General features: G+C 36.3%; 1 pseudogene; it reads left to right on the top strand.

Moving 5' to 3' along the window:
* The first annotated feature begins 3,068 nt into the window (after nt 1–3,068).
* Nucleotides 3,069–9,335, top strand: LOC107763097 (very-long-chain aldehyde decarbonylase CER1-like; annotated as a pseudogene).
* The last annotated feature ends 1,468 nt before the right edge of the window (nt 9,336–10,803 follow it).

Here is a 10,803-nt window from a genome sequence, read left to right as displayed (position 1 = left end):
TTGGACTAATTTGCTTTGAGTGGGCAAGAACACTACAACTCTAAAAGTAAGCCATCAGGTGAAAAATGTCTTCCTTATGTAGACTCGTTCATTAGCCAAAGAGGGCTCCAAAAACGTGTATGATTCTGCTTGTGCAAGTAGAATCCTACTCTAAATCTACAGGATGACTTTTCTCCCAAGTCTCTTCTTTTACCCCAAATCAGTCCAGGTTTTTACTAGGTATAGTAGGGACCTGAGAAATAGTAAGAGGCTAGCAATTATAGCATAATTTTAAAATTTGGATGAATTAATTCCTACTATAATTAATTGCAATTTATTTCACTAAAAAACTGTAATTGAACTCCTTAATATGAATTTTGAACATTTACTAACACTTATTTAAACTCCCCATGTTAGGATCGTAAATACCAGTTAATTAAATTAAATCACTGATAATTTTATTTAATCAACTAATTAAATCCTCTATAATTCCGCTTAAACTATTTCATGTGACGGATACAAAATCCACTGGCCGGATTTTCACATGAAAACTTATAAGCTTACATAAAGGGGTATCATCAAACTCAAAATCGAGTCATGGATTCTATCAACTAATTATTATTTCACAAATGCTATTTGTTATTGTCCAATCTATTAGGCGTACACTAACTCTGAATAGAGTTGTACCTTTTGATAAATCAAAACAATAACCAAATCACATTGATCATAATAATTATATCAATATTAGGAGTATAAGCTCATTTAATGAATTAGAAAAAATATTTTATATATATTCAGTATAAAAATATGTTTTCTCTACTTGGTCCGTTCAATATACACTAAATATACTAGCACAAGAAGTCGGAGTAAAACCACTCCCATAATCAAGACAAATTATACTATAATCTTGTGCTACAATCATCAAGATATTTTGCCCAATAATATCTTCGATTGTGAACATAGTTTATTAATTATGAGAACCAACAATTTAATCTTTTGTGCATGAGCTAAGACTTCATACACTAAATTGTCTACTACATAACTAAAGGACACACATATAATAAATGATCTATTTAAAATAGTACTTTATTGAATTGAATAAATTAAATAAATAATTATTCCATAAAGAATAAAATACAATACTATGTCTAAAATGCATGATTAATAGTATGTCTCGACACAAGGTTTACAATATCTTGACTTCCATTAAAAAAAGAAAACATGAATCAAACTTGTACATAATTAAACAGGATATTTTGTTCCTGCATACTAAATTATCACATGGTGATTAGGATTGACTTTGAGAAAGTTCAAAAGAATATTATTCATTGGCAGAAGCTACAGATTGAAAATGCAAACACACACTGTAGCATAATGTCACAACTCGCACTTTGGGGTTGTGACTTCGGTCAAGAACTGGTGGGAAAAGGCTCTTCTGATTGTCTAACGTAGGTTTGTCTACTCGGGCAACTTGGGCTTTTTAATTTTAAGCATATATAAGGGGGTATATGTAATGAAAGCTCCGACCTGCTTCCCCCATACGTGCTGCCACCGAGCCGTATAGAATGAACTACCTTGGGGGCGACCTCAAGGGCCTGCCTGGATGACTCAAAGGAGTGCCCTAGGTATCCATATGAGTTTGGGAACTCTATGGACGGCGCAACGCCTTCGGTCTAGCGTTGGGCATCAAGTAGGCACTGGAGGCTCGATGTGTGGGACGGCCAGCCCCGCGGGCTGTCGAATGTTAGAAAGAGACCTCCGTGCCGATTGGATACTTGATGCACCTATCTTAGGGGTATCATGTGCCGACTTATGAGCATGGCTTGGGTTCAACCATGCAAGCAAGGGTCCGTTGGCCTAAACGTGCAGGTGTGGGCGACACTGCACTATTCAGTATGGAAGTGTGTTGCGAGGGCTATGTATGGGCATGACACGAAAGACGCGCATGACAATGGCCAAGGACTAAAGGTTGCCTTACTCGGGCGAAGCACGAGCTAGTTGCGGATGCACTAGGCGAGTGTCAAGCTTGAGGATTGGACTGTGCACGCAAGAGCGATGCTCAGTCTTAGGCGAAGGACAAGACATGTCCTAAGCCAAACCCCCAGGGCGCAGATGGATTGTGATCCTAAGATGAAGCGCCACGACATGTCTAGGGCCAAGTGCCTAGACATCCTATGGTCGGCACAAGTTGGGGCATGCCTTCAAGGCAGGCCTCACCAACAGGTACAGGATCGTGCTTGAAAACCTGGGAAAGGATTAAGGCTGGCCTGCAGCGAGGGGAACTGCATGCGCCGCGTGGGCGAGTCGGTGCCGCTAGCTAATATAGGGAAATGGGCCCGTGACATAGCTAGGCGGGCCGGTTGTTTGAATAATAACACAGAAATAATATTCACCGTCTATGACAATTAATGGAGCACTAAGACATGATAATCAACAAGAATAGAAAGATAATAGAGGACAAAAAGATCACAAGCCTGAGACGAGCAAATTAACTACTATAGTAAAGAACTTTACACTTGCTAGTCCCCATTAAAATACTCAAGAGACTACAGACTCTGAATGAAAGAACCCGCTTTACTCACGAACCATTTTTTTACCGTGCTTGTGATACTTCTCGCTGCTTTTGCTCTATCTCGGTGTGTCTTCAACTAAGGTCTGAGGAGAATCCCTCTAGTTATAGTTGAACAGAGCCGTGGGCTCAAAGAATACTACAGGAAGATAATCTTCCATCACATATACCAAACTTGGTCATCAAGAACCTCGGCCAACCAAGTTAATTGGCACATGCCAATTAATGAGTCACAGTTGCTAATTAATGACACGGTACAGATTGTGGTTACCTATATAGTAGCTAATTTTATATAAAGCCGTGGAAGCAGAGGCTTTTAGAGAACAACGAGTGGGGCAAAGCTACAACTAAGTAACCTAGTTTCTCAAGATTTGTGGTGAAGGAACAAAACAATGGCTACTAAACCTGGCATTCTCACAGAGTGGCCTTGGGCACGCCTTGGGAACTTCAAGATACTCTTTCTTGAATTCCTAATTATTTTTCGCCCTTTCTTTTGCGGTCAAAACATGTTATGTTATGCTTAAAGTATATTCGAAAGCACGTATTTAAAATGAGGTGTCTTTTAGAAGTTATGTCAGTACTGAGTTACGTACATCTCTTTCTTTTTTTCTTCTTTTTGCTGTTGGAACACATATTCCTCGATTGATGCATCAGTACTTGCACTGAGTTACTTCCGGTCCCACATAAAAGTGAACAAGAAGATTGTGCGTGTTCACTTTGTTTTGCCTATTGTTTCCCTATTTCTTTGGGGGGAAAAGTACTATATTATCATGGGAGGATGATATATGGTTGTCCAGAAGAGAAAGGAAGAAAAGGACTTCCGTTTAGTGCTTCAATTCTAATATAGTAGTAATTAAATTTGACAGATTTAAGGAAAAAATTCTTTCTTATTAATATAAGTATCTGGTGTTTTCAAAAGCTGTACAATTTGCTGGCTGTTTTGATAAAATTCTCATTGTACTCGTACGATATTACCTTTTCTAGCTTCTACTTTTAAATGTAAAAAGTAACAACCTAATTAGCTCCATGCAAAATTTTAATGTTTTCAGATCCTGGTTACCTTTATGTAGTATTTGCATTGACAAGCTTAATGCATTCAACTTTTGTATTCTTTTCTTCCTTCTATTTCTTTTTCGATAGGATTTTGTGCTGAATTTATCATGAAGTTATTATAGCTAGAATTTTGCTAAACTCTTTACTTTTTCTTTTTGAAATAATTTGTTGGGATGTACTTGCTTTTGGCACCATTTGTGGGTCATAGCATGTACTCTTTCATCATGAGCAAAGATGAAAGCCAAAGGGACATCTCATACATATTCATACTCCCATATCTACTCTCAAGAATAATTGAGAATAATTCACAACCAAATATGGACATCTCTATCTCGCTACAAGACTGCTAAGAGTAATAATCAGATTCTAGACAAGAGCATTGAATTTGATCAAGTTGATCGAGAAAGCAACTGGTATGTACTTCCCACCCTCAAGCCTTCATTCTTTCACCCACTCCACAGTAGTAGTAGTAGTAAGTGAAATATATATACTATCATACCTGTCCCTGTCCCTGGCCGTCTGGCCCCCCAATCTTCATTCCAAAAGAAAGTAAAAGATGAGAAAAGTTCTTTCAATGAGCTGCCCCTTCTTCATTAAGAAAGGTTTGATTTTGGAGCGCATACTTAAACCACTATAAACTCGGAGCAAATTCAACATCGGCAAATCAATCCTTATGACACGTTTTAAGGTCATTTGGACCTAGATTCAAAGCGCACAGTATCCATTAGTAGGCTAGACTGCTGCAAATGTTATCAAAACCACTCTACCTACAACTTTTGGTGATTGTGGAACAAATCTTAGTGCGCAGTTGAGTTTATGCAAAACCCACAACATTGGGAGTTGTGGTGGCGCAGAACTCCAACTGAGTTTAGGTGAATCCTACATATTCGAGATGATGGCGGGGTAAACATCAACAACTTTGAATCCCTAAGGGGGTGGTGTATGTAACAATTTAGACAAATCTCGCATCCATACGAGATGTTGGGTATATAAGCAAGCAAGTCTTAGACCCTAGTGACGTCTTTTAAGACCAATCAGACCTAAGCCTATCACTGGTGGCCAAATCTGCTACAACTAGGCCATTTTGAGCTCTAAAATTTATGATGCAACATTTAGGTTTTGTCCAGCCGAATATGTTATTGGAAAGTTTCAGTAAGAACATAAGCTATACCTTACAGGAGTCAGAATCATGTACTAGGTTGCACATGTCTAAACCACGCTTTGGACAGTACTAATTAGATTTTAATAGTGTCCGAAAGGAATTCACCAAGCGAAAAGAACATGCAAATAAAGTACATGACATGATTTGTTTAAGGTTGAAGTGTTTTCTGTAGGGATGATCAGATCATACTTAATGGGTTGGTATTCTACATTGCGTACCTGAAGTTTCAACAGACTCATCACTTGCCTTTATGGAGAACTGATGGGATCATAATAACTGCCTTGATGCATATCGGTCCTGTCGAGTTTCTCTATTATTGGCTTCACAGAGCTCTGCATCACCATTTTCTCTACTCTCGTTATCATTCCCATCATCACTCCTCCATTGTTACTGAGCCCATCACTTGTAAGTCGTCTTCAGAAATGTTCTGTATCATTTGTTTTATTTGATGTAGTTTTCAGAGGTAGAACGATCAGTCTTGGAGAAAATACATCAGATATTTAAACAAGGGGCTTAAGTTCTGTACACTACACTGATAATATAAATATTTTGTAAGTTATCAGAACAGTCAACTCTCTCTGACATAGTAACCTACAAAATAATATCTGCACACATAATGTGGAAAAATCTTTATGCTGTCAGTAAATATGATTTAAATTCTTAAGCAAATAACTACCTCAAGTAAAATGAGATGAATGAGAATATAAGTACTTTGCAGAATGGCTAATTTCTGCATGTTAAAGACCTTCCCGCTAGCCTCAGTTTAATTTCAATGACAATCAATTACCTATATGCAAAGACTTACAAAGCAAATTTCTTTTATTTTGGCAGCTGTCATTCATCCGTTTGCTTAGATCGTAGCATATTTAACGCTCTTTCTTATACCAGCAACCACAACACTTTTCACTGGAACTGCTTCTATAGCTTCACTTGGTGCTTACACCACCTATATTGATTTCATGAACTATATGGGGCATTGCAACTTTGAGCTCATTCCTAAGTGGATGTTCTCTATGTTTCCCCTTCTCAAGTACTTGATGTATACGCCCACGTGAGTCTGTTTCCCCTATATTTCAATTTTTATATTTACAGCATCAACAATGCTTTAGTTTTGGTTTTGCCTCGACAAGACTTAACTAACCACGTGTTTTTCCATTCTGCAGTTTCTTTTTGTAATTTTATTTTAATTAAGTCGCCTTTGGGGGTGGGGGGTGGTGAAAATATGAATGAGGGGTAATAAAACTGAACGTCCTCAAAAAATAAAAGAGAGTTGGACATTCCCAACTCTTTACAATATGATTGCAGAAATTGATGTTGTGCTGTGTGATATGCAGTGGAGTTACATGCAGGTAAATAGCACTTCTCTGTGTAACACAGCTAAACATATAGAAACAAACATTAGCATCACAATTAGCCTATCCATTAGCATCATACACAAAAGTACTTTTGGTTTCATATTCAACTTTCATTTACAATAGTCAATAGCTATCTCTAAAAGTGATTTGAAATATCATAGGAAATTAATTGGGTGAAGAAATGGTATTCGAGACTATTGCAAGTAAAAAGGGAATTTACTAGAAACCTTTAAGGATTAATTTCACCTACTTTATCCATAATAATGGTAAAGTTAGAAACTTATTTTTTATCGCACTAAAGTAATTGAAACTTACCCGCTATAACACTAAAGTAATTGAAACTTTACCCGCTATAACACTAAAGCAAGGAAACTTTATCAACTATAACAAAAGTGATCACATAACTTTTTTGTCACATTAACTAATTGAAATTTACCCACTATACCAGTAAAGTTACTAAACTTTACCACTATAATCACAAAACCTACCTATTAAGATGATTTTACTGTTAAAATGGTAAGTTCATTGACCACAAAATGTTGTTTGGAAGTTTGGCTTGGGGATGACTGATCATTAGGAAACACTCAAATCAAGTATGTAAACACAAAAAACCTAGCTCATTTGAAGGAATAGTGCAACGTAAAAGGTTCAAATGCACAGTTCCCCCCCTCCCCCCTAGAATCCCCTTAGAAACAGAATCTACAACAAAGATACTCTACGCATAGTTATAACTTTTCATTTTTTTCACTTCCAGAAGAATAATGTTTCTTCATATTCAGGGGACCCAAGATGTAATTCGTCATGTCCTTAAAAAAAAAAAATGTAATTCGTCATGCATATCTACAAGGTAGCAGAGCATTTAATTAAAAGTGACAAGAGAGATACAACTTGGGTACAGCCAAAGTTAGAGGCCTCAGTGAACAGAAATTTTGTATTTGCTTCTAACTTTTGTTCACGAGGGAAATAAAGGGAAAAATGGAAATAGAAGTCTTCTTTCAAATGTATTTTTTCCTACTGACTATACAGAATAGTATCCCTGAATTTTGTTTTACTTTTTTACCACTAATGTCAAATCTTTGATGGCACAGGTTCCACTCACTACATCACACTCAATTTAGAATAAATTATTCGCTTTTTGTGCCATTGTATGACTATCTGTATAGTACAGTGGACAAGTCGTTAGATACATTGTATGAAAAGTCACTTGAGAGGAAAGCTGAATTACCTGACGTGGTGCACCTAACACATCTAACAACCCCAGAATCTATCTACCATCTCAGACTAGGGTTTGCATCCTTGGCCTCGAGGCCCCACGCTTCCAAGTGGTATATCTTGTTAATGTGGCCTGTTACGCTATGGTCATTTTTTATTACTTGGATTTATGGTCAAACATTTGTTGTCGAGAGAAATTTATTCAGGAATCTTAAACTACAAACTTGGGCTATCCTAAAGTACAGGAAACAAGTAAGAACTTATTGTTAATCATGACTAGTTGTATGTTCTGGATTGTTAAAGCGACTTGCCTAATTTTTTATTTTGTTCAGTACTTTATGCAAGGGCAAAGAGATACTATTAACAATTTGATTGAGGAAGCCATCATGGAAGCTGATCAGAAAGGCATAAAAGTTTTGAGCCTTGGACTCCTAAATCAGGTAAGTAAACCTATAAAAAATCAAATAATTCTCATCTTTACTTTATATGAATATATAAGAAAAATGCATGATCTCTACCTAAAATGCAATTTTCTTGAGAAAAACATTATGTTAGCTATGGCAGATATTCACTATTACGGAGTAAATGAATTAAAAAGAATTCTCCCATCACCCTATATCCAATGTTTGTTGGCTGGACAAAAGAGGGTTCCAGTTGATACTTACAATTATACACAAATGCAACGTTCTAGCAGGAAGAGCAGCTAAACAATAATGGTGAACTTTACATAAGGAAAAATCCTCAGTTGAAAGTGAAGGTGGTTGATGGAAGTAGTTTAGTTGTTGCTGTGGTCCTAAACTCCATTCCTAAGGGAACTTCCCAAGTGGTCCTTAGAGGTCGTTTGTCCAAAGTTTCTTGCTCCATCGCCCTTGTTTTGTGTCAAAGAGGAATTCAGGTATCTCTGACAATTAATCTCCTCCATCACCTTGTTTCCCTTTTTCTCATTCATTACAATTTTTATATATAGGTTATCATGTTAGATGAAGAAGAGTGCAAGAGACTTAAAGCAAGGCTTACCCCTGAGGCTGCAACTAATTTGGTCCAGTCAAAGACCTATTTATCAAAGGTATAAACCAAAATACATTGAAAAATAATAACCTAAATCTTGATGATTTATAACAATTCCCTTCGTCTCCCCCCTCTATCCTAACCCAAAGTTTTGTCATTATATCGAGCTTCGAACAATTCCGGATTTTAGAAAGTTCAATATAGAAAAGAATCCTCCCCCGTATCTCCTGTCTCCTGTCTATAGATTTAAATGAAGGTTCTTGATTGAAGTATTATATTGCAGATATGGCTAGTAGATGATGGATTGAGTGAAGAAGAACAACTGAAAGCGCCAAAAGGAACATTATATATTCCTTTTTCACAATTTCCACCAAGAAAAGCTCGCAAGAATTGCTTCTACTTCAACACACCAGCCATGATTATTCCAAAACATCTTGAAAATGTAGACTCTTGTGAGGTTGGAAAAGATCATTTAATTTACTTAATTTCTCTGTACTAATTTGATTGTGCGTAAATAACAAAAGAATTCATAAGTGATATTGTTCTAATTCTAGAATTGGCTGCCAAGAAGAGTGATGAGTGCCTGGAGAATAGCTGGAATTTTGCATGCGTTGGAAGGTTGGAATGAGCATGAATGTGGTGACATGATGCTTGATATTGAGAAAGCGTGGAAAGCTAGTCTTGATCATGGTTTTCGCCCATTGAAAATGACTTCTGCTGCTTAATCAAAGGGTTAAAATTATATTTAGACTGCTCCTATTATTATTGTATCTTGGATTTGTGGTGACTTAGAACCTTGTAAAATATTTCCTCCAACACCTTTGCAACAGAACTAGTTTGTTGCTCAAGGTGTTGCCTTCTAGAAGTTCTTCCAAGAAAATTTACACTTTCGTTGGATAAATAAAAAGCAGGTACAATGCTAATCTACTAGAGCCATGTATAGTAGATTAGCAAAACTCATATATATAAATATATAAAAGTTTAAGGCATGTTTTTCAGATTTGGCTTAAGGCCACCTATTCTATTGAAATGCCCCTAGACCAATCCTCTTTTTCCCCGGCCCATGCTCCTCCACCCAACCCCCTAAAACGTTGTGACAGTGGGTTACTATGAGCTACAAGGATAGTATGTTTATGTTCTTAGTACACATTGGCACTCACAACCGACAGACTTTCACTTATTATGATTCAACCTCATTCTTGTATTTGACTGGTGGTCCGGAGTACAAAGTCTAATCTCAAGAAAGTTAAAAGAAAGGTTGTCATAGTATATTTGTCTCTAATCCCAACCACGAGCAAAGAAAGAAAACAAAAGGTAAATAAGTTTGCATTCACACAAGAGAACATGAGATCTCAATGTCGGTATTGTAGCAGTTATCTCAATTATTACTACCATCAAACCAACACGTTTATCTGTTTTTTTTTTCAAATAATATGTGCTTTGACAGAAAATCATATTAAGTGAAGCTCTGCTAATTAATCAAGCAACTATATTTAGTTTAGGACGGATATGTGATACAGCACTCAATCGATTCATCTACTATATATGCTTTTCACGTAAATCAGAACAAGTTACAAGAAAAAGGCAAAGGAAAATCAAATAGCCCAACAGCTAAAACATATGATTGCACAAATTATATATTGCAAAATTAGGTTGACTGATAGAATGCTCAACTTTCTTGAATGTGGACAAAAGAGCTTGCCACTTTGCACTTGTGACAATACAGTGAAGCAGGGGACAATTTCTATTGGCATGAAAATCATTATGATCCTGTATATGTAATATCATTGACAAAGCACATTGTGAAATTTCACCTTTTCCAGTAGGACTTCAAAAACTAATTGCTTTGATTCGACATTCAAATTATGAAAACTAATTGCTTTTGCTCCACAATACTTAAAGAGAATTGTACAAAACGAAAATATTGGACCAAAAAAGATCATCCTTTTTTGTACTTATCGAACAGTTAGGTGCACTCTGTTGGTCAAGGTAGAGACTCCAAAGGTCAATAACTAAAAGAAAACTGATGAAAACTAATGCCATTCTAAATGGAAAAACAAAAATTGCATACTCAAATGCTTTGGACGAAATTAAAATTATAAAAAAAAAAAAGGACAGAAAAAAATAAAAGAAATCACATAGAACCACGAAGAAATTCAAGAGGAAAATCCACTTATAATAAAATGCACCGAGAAAAAACCCAGAAATAATGAAACAGAAGTTGGAGAAAGCTTACCAGAAAGGGAAAAAGGAGCAGATCGGAGCACCAACAAAAAGAGCGAATACCAAAATATCGAAAACCTAATATCAAAATTTTTGATTTCGATACGGTAATTCGGTATTTACCATATGCACAACCCTACTTACATTGGTGCAAAATATTTAAAGCTAAACTATAAAAAGTCAAAATATTCCTAGTTTAAATTTTAGTCTTAACGTACATTAATCTGGCATGATTCAAATTT

This window comes from Nicotiana tabacum, chromosome 19, assembly GCF_000715075.1.
Source record: "Nicotiana tabacum cultivar K326 chromosome 19, ASM71507v2, whole genome shotgun sequence".
NCBI lineage: Eukaryota > Viridiplantae > Streptophyta > Magnoliopsida > Solanales > Solanaceae > Nicotiana > Nicotiana tabacum.
Note: the sequence above shows the minus strand (reverse complement) of the source record. Positions and strands in the feature narration are given on the sequence as shown.